The sequence below is a fragment of the Marmota marmota genome, unplaced genomic scaffold, assembly GCF_001458135.2.
Source record: "Marmota marmota marmota unplaced genomic scaffold, marMar, whole genome shotgun sequence".
NCBI lineage: Eukaryota > Metazoa > Chordata > Mammalia > Rodentia > Sciuridae > Marmota > Marmota marmota.
The window spans coordinates 1,283,294-1,289,529 of NW_025999853.1; the positions used below are offsets into that span (position 1 = coordinate 1,283,294).

The 6,236-nt window shown below is 62.4% G+C and overlaps 1 long non-coding RNA gene across 1 annotated transcript in view; it reads left to right on the forward strand.

The window, feature by feature from the left end:
* The window catches only part of LOC107139884, a 14,520-nt gene that overhangs the window by 2,462 nt on the left and 5,822 nt on the right, over positions 1–6,236 (forward strand). The window contains exon 2 of the long non-coding RNA XR_007347089.1: positions 2,587–2,662. This is a non-coding gene — a long non-coding RNA (uncharacterized LOC107139884). The remainder of the gene's footprint in view (positions 1–2,586; positions 2,663–6,236) is intronic.

Sequence of the window (6,236 nt, forward strand, 5' to 3'; positions counted from 1 at the left end):
AAAAAAAAAAAAAAAAAAAAAAAAAAAAAAGATTTTTAAATATAATGAATCAGTAATGAAAAAAATAAAGAAAACCCAACTGCACAGTGCTGTGTGACAATGGGCTAGTCGCCGCCCCTCTCTGGTGTTCATCCTCTGAATGGGACGATGCAGGGCTTCAGTGGATGTCGGGGCTCTGGACTCGAGGCTGACCTTGTCCTGTCGTACCTCCTCCACAGGTTTGACAACTACTCAGCCAATGTGATGGTGGACAGCAAGCCCGTGAACCTGGGGCTGTGGGACACGGCTGGCCAGGAGGACTACGACCGCCTGCGGCCACTTTCCTACCCCCAGACGGTGCGCGGCCCCGCCCTCCTCACGCTCCGGGCCCTGTGCTCCCCACTCCTCCGCTTGGGAGGCCCTTCCCGTCTGGCCTGGTGGCCCCTGGAGCCCGGTTTGTGGAGCCTGCCGGGGCGGAGCTGGGGACGCCCGCCGAGGTGCCAGCCCTTGCCCTCGGCTCTCCCTCCGGGGCAGGCTGGGGATGGGCAGGAGCGTGGACTCTGGGTGGCCACACCCGTCCCTCACCAGGGGCACCTGGGCAAGACCTGGCTCTGCCTTGCTGTCCCCGCCCTGGGCACCCCTCAGCCCCCAGGGCCCGCCCTGCTCCTCCCTCCTGGCCCGGGCCGGCCCTCCATGGCTGCCAGGTGGGGCCGGTGGACGCTGTGGCTCACCCGGCCTCTCCCTGCAGGACGTCTTCCTCATCTGCTTCTCCCTCGTCAGCCCGGCCTCCTACGAGAATGTCCGCGCCAAGGTGAGCTGGCCAGAGGGGCCTGCAGGGCAGGGGGCCTGAGGGCCAGGGGCCTGGGGGGGACTGGCAACTGGAGGCCTCCCGGGCAGCAGANGGCCTCAGTGGGCGAGTTCAGGAGATGAGGAGCAGGGCCTGTGTGGGGGACCTCAGTGAGGTGAGGGTGGTCCCTAACCCTCAGGGGCAGGTGTCCAGGGATGCAAGCCCCTGTCTCCATTCTGCAGATGCAGCCAGGAGGAGGGAGCCTGGCTTTTGTCCCCAGGCTGGCCTGGGGTCTAGGCCCTGGCTTGGTGAGGGCTGCTTCCCTGAACCGCCACAAGCGCCCTGGGAAGAGGCGTGGGGAGGCGGGAGAGGAGCCCGGGGCTGGGTCACTGTCGGGTGCGTTCCTACCTCCCCTGCAGCTTGTAGTGGGGGGGAATGTGTGGGGGGGGGTGGTGAGGAGCAGAATGGGGGGCGCAGGGGTGCAGAGTTAGGGAAGGAGAACGGCAGGAGGTGCAGGGTGACTGTGGGGACCCGAGGGGCCAGCTGGGCTGAGGCCCTCCCCAGCGGCTGGAACTCAGTGACCTTGGGCTGTCCTGTCCCTGTGGTCTTCTGTTTCCTCATCTGTAGAATGACAGGTCCCCTGTCACTCACAAGCCTGCCGCACATGTTGGGAACCAGCCCAAGGTGGCCCCGGGTCCATCCTAGGTATCTGGCTGGCCCTGGCCTCCTGCCCAGCTCCCCATGCAGGGGCCGCCTGGGGATCCTGCCTGACCCAGGGCGTCCACAGGCGCCCTCAGCTGACTCGGGCCGGGTGGCCGTTATCTGGCCGCAGCCACCGCTCACTTCTGCTTTGCATCTGATCTGAGCAGGCGGGCGGAAGTCAAGGGTAACGTTCAAAGGTACTTTGGTGGCAGGCCCCGGGAGGGCCAGCAGCCTGCTCGGAACAGGAAGTGACGGAACCAGGCAGAGCAGGGGAAGGCCCAGAGAGGCCCCTTGGCCTTTCTGCTCCTGGCTGAGCTACATTTGCCGTCTGCTGGCCCAGCAGGATGGGGGACACCCCACAAGGGCTGCGGCCATTCATTTTCCACTGGGTGCCAGCCCTGGGCTTGAGCAGGGCCCCTGCATACTATGCTCCCTAATATCAAGTCCACTTTATGGTTGGGAAAACAGAAGCTCAGAGAGGTTAAGTCATTTGCCAAATCCTGCACAGGAGTTAGACCCAGGTCTCTTTGACTTTAAAAAACTCTGTGTCCTTGACTGCCTTGTTCCATGGCAAGGACAGAGGTATGGGGGCAGTTTCCCCTAATGGTCACCACCTGCCGTGGCTGTGACATCTTGCTGTGTGCATCAGCGCATTCCCAGGAGATGAACACATCCCCCTGTTCTCCATGGGGAAACTGAGGCAGGGGTTTGGTGACTGCCTAAAATTGCCCACTCGTGGTTGGTGGAGCTGGGCTTTGAGGCTGGGAGTGTGGGGACACAGGTGGAGTCGGGCCCAGAGCCCCTATGGCATGGTCTCCCGGCACCCCCCACTCCTGCTCCTCTGTCCCCATGACCCACACCTCGGGGCCCCAGCTCCGCCCACACCCGCGGACCAGAATCTCTGGGGCCCGAGAGTCTGCACGCACAGACACCTCAGGCGACCCTTGCAGGCTCTGGGGTTGACACTGATGGGGGTGTCACGGGTGGGAGACTGAGGCTCAGAGGTCGGGGCTTGGGCAGACTCTGGGTCTTCTTGGGGGACCAGGCAGGCACTCGGAGAGGTCCCCAGGCCCCAGACAGAGCCTGTGACACGCCCTCTCGCGCTTCCTATCTTGCAGAGCCGTGGGAAAGACCTGCCTCCTCATCAGCTACACCACCAACGCCTTCCCAGGAGAGTACATCCCCACTGTGTGAGTGCCCGCCAGGGCGGGGCGTCCCCAAGGCCCCCCTCCAGGCCCCTCCCATGGGACAGACCCCTGGGTGCATCCAGGGCTCAGGCAGTCAGGTGGCACCAGAGCCAGGCTCTGGCTTGGTGGGGCTGCCCCAAGGTCCCCCTGGGGAGGCAGCCGCCTGCGGAGGCCCAGGAGGGAGAGACGGAGCAGACGAGGCGGGTGGTGGGGAGGGTGCCAGGGAGCACGCGGGTCCCGCACAGGGGGGCAGGGAGGACAGGGCTGGATGGAGTGGGAGCTACCTCAGGCCTTTGCTTAAGCTCTTCTGCAGCGCGGTGCCCCCCCACGCCCACCTGCCCAAGCCCCCAGGGCCCACCCCAGGCCCCTCCTCCAGGAAGCCTCTCACCCTCCAGAGTGGCTTCCCACCTCTCCATGACCATGTGGAGCACAGGCAGCCACAGCTGGTTCTTCCTGGGCCTCTCTGATGTCCCAGCGCAGGGTCCCCCACAGCGTGACATGCACAGTACTCCACTGGCCTCAGTGGGCCTCATGGGAGAGGCTGGGAGGCCCCACTGAGGACCTACTGTGTGCTGGGTGCACGGGTTGCCACAGGCATATAGCCTTCTCTGGAGGTGGGTGTTATGGTGGCCAGTGTACCCATGGGGGAGCTGAGGCTCGTGGCCCCTAAGGGACTTGCCCCCAGAGTCAGCCAGGCCTGTCTGGCTTCAGACAGAAGCTGCTCCCTGGATGGTCCCAAGCTGGGAGTTGGGGACACAAGACAAGGCAGGACCCTGCCCTCAGGGCCTGTGATGTAGAGGGTCCCGCCCGCCTCTCCTCCTTATAATCACTCTGGAGCTTTCAAAGGTGAAAGAGTCCGGCCTAAAATCCCTCCTGGGGCCCCTTCACACTTAACACCCATCTCCTGTCCCCCGCCCCCAGCCTCATCTCCACCTCCCCTCCAGGTTTCAATTTTCCTTGATGATCTCACAGGGCGGCCTCCCCCAGGCCCTGCGCAGGGCTCCTGACACCCGCTGGACTTTCCTCTGGTCCCGATGGAACTCATCTCCCTGCTCATGGGCTGGGCAGCCTTGCTGGGGTGCGCTTCCTGAGGACAGGCCCTGAAGCTGTCCAGTTTCCTCTCGATTCTGGAACAGAGTAGTAGCTTCCAGAACAATTGAGCACATCATGGGTGCCCATGACCTGGCACCTGGCAGGGTGGGCAGGCAGAGCCCTGAGAAGTCACTTAGGCCGACTCCTCAGAACTTGGTTTTACCTCCCCCATGATCCTCTCTGTGAACTGGCCCAGCAAACCTGGGCTTCCCATGGGCAGCAGGACGTCCAGCCTCCGGCAGCCGAGTCCTTGCTGGGTTGATGGCCCTGCTTGCCTGGTCCATCCTCCCCAGTCCCCAAGTCACCAGCCTCGTGTGACCTGTGGTCTCTGGGTTCCTTGAATACACCGTTGTTCATACTCAGGGGAGGCTCAGGTGGTGGCCAGGTGACACCTGGCTGCAGACCCCTCCTTTACCTACCCTCCTTCACTGCATTACAGTGGCAGGTTGGGCTGCCGTCAGAGGCCAGGCCTCCAAGCCTGTCCCCACTGTCCTCACTGTCCCCACCTGTCTCCAGTCATGAAATAGGAGAGATTCTGAGTTGGGTAACAGGATTTTGTCCTGGCTCGGTCACCAGTTGGCTGGGAGACCTTGGGCCTGTCCCTTCCTGCTCATGACCCTCGGTTCCTTATCTGGAAAACCGGAGTGGGGTCGGCCAGGGTCCTGCGCAAGGGTCCTCTGGTCCTGGTCGCCTGTGGACCTCAGGGGGGGACCCCAGGAATTCACATCACTGTCACATCCCTACAGCTGTCCTCTGGGAGGGCCCGTGGGAGGCACTTAGGGACACGAGGAATGCCATCGCTCAGCTCCCAGCACCTCCCAGGTGAGGGCTACACACGGTCCCTTGGGATCCTTCTGTTGGCCCCAGGAGGTGGGGATGGGTTGGTTCCCTTCCAGCTGCGTCTGCTGGGCTCAGCCCAAGACAGCGGGAGTGAGCAGACCAAGCCTGGCCGACAGGGAGCCCGGCCTTGGAGGGGACAGAGCTGTAACAAATGCCGGCTCATGGTCAGGGTCAAGCAGGGCAGTCACCCGAGGGAGGGGTCCCTGGCTCTTTCAGGCTGGGGCAGGGAAGGTCCTCATGGCGGGGGCAGTGCCTGGACGGGCTCTGAAGTGGGAATGGAAGCAAGTGCATGTGGGGGTGGATTCCAGAGGAGGCCCGGGAGGGAGGCCTGGAGGGTGTGGGAGATGAGGACGCTCAGGGCTGTTTGGATTAGCTGAGGCAGGGCTGGGCGTTCTGGGCAGGGGTGCTTCATGGACGGGCACAGGGAGGCGGGCAGCACGAGCCTTGCCCTGGGAGCAGTCTGGCTGCTGTGCAAGGGGAGAGACAGGTGGAGGCCAGAGGAGCCCGAGGCCTCAGTGGGCGAGTTCAGGAGATGAGGAGCAGGGCCTGTGTGGGGGACCTCAGTGAGGTGAGGGTGGTCCCTAACCCTCAGGGGCAGGTGATGAGGGCATCCTTGGAGGCACAGCTGGGGCACGGGGCTGGGAACACTGGATGTGGAGTTATCCCAACGTGGCTTCTCAGCTAGTTTGGTCTCTCATTGGCTGGGTGACCTTGGGCAAGTTTCTATGCCTCTCTGATGCATTTTCTTCTGTCTGGCAGGAGGATTCAGCGTGATCTAGTCGCCTGTGTATTGGGAACTTGCTCTCCCAAGCCTACCCCAAAACACCCTCGAGGCCCCAGGCTGGACCCTCCCAGGGCCCCCAGGACTTCCCCTTTCCCGATCTTCTCAGGCTCCTCGCCCTGTCTGGCCTCCTATCAGGCTTTGCCATGGACTGGTGACTGGGCGGCTCTGGGCACTGCAGGGCCCCAGGGCAGCCCTCTGACCACAGGAGTCCCAGTTTCCTGCCCCTCTGAGGAGGCCCTGCCCCTGGTCCCCACTGTCCCCCAGTGTCCCCAGCAGCCTGAGCACCCGAGGCCACGGCAGTCACAGCCCCTGGCACCTCCCATACGGCCTGCGTCCTTCCTCCTCCTGTGGCTCCCTCCTCACATCTTCCGGGGCCTCTGCCCGATGTCGTTGTCTCTGGTCGCTTCTGGGGGTCCCAGGCTAAAACGGGGATGAACATTCATTCAACAGGCACCGGGTGACAACCTTGGTGTGTGGCACAGGAGGCGGGTGACGCTTATACGGATGGAGACTAGGAGGGAGTTTGTGGGAGTCTGTCAAAGTCTCGCCTAACACAGTTGTGTTAGAGTCTGCAAACAAGTCAAACTCTAACACAGTTGAAGGCAGAGAAACAATGGAGAGGCCATGTTCTTTGTCAGGTTTTGGAACCAGGGGTTGAACTCGGGGGCCCTCGGCCACTGAGCCCGTCCCCAGCCCTACTTTGCATTTTATTTAGAGACAGGGTCTCACTGAGTTGCTTACTGCCTCACTTTTGCTGAGGCTGGTTTTGAACTCGCGATTCTCCTGCCTCAGCCTCCCGAGCAGCTGGGATGACAGGCGTGGGCCACCACTCCCAGCCAAAAAAAAAAAAAAAAAAAAAAATTTT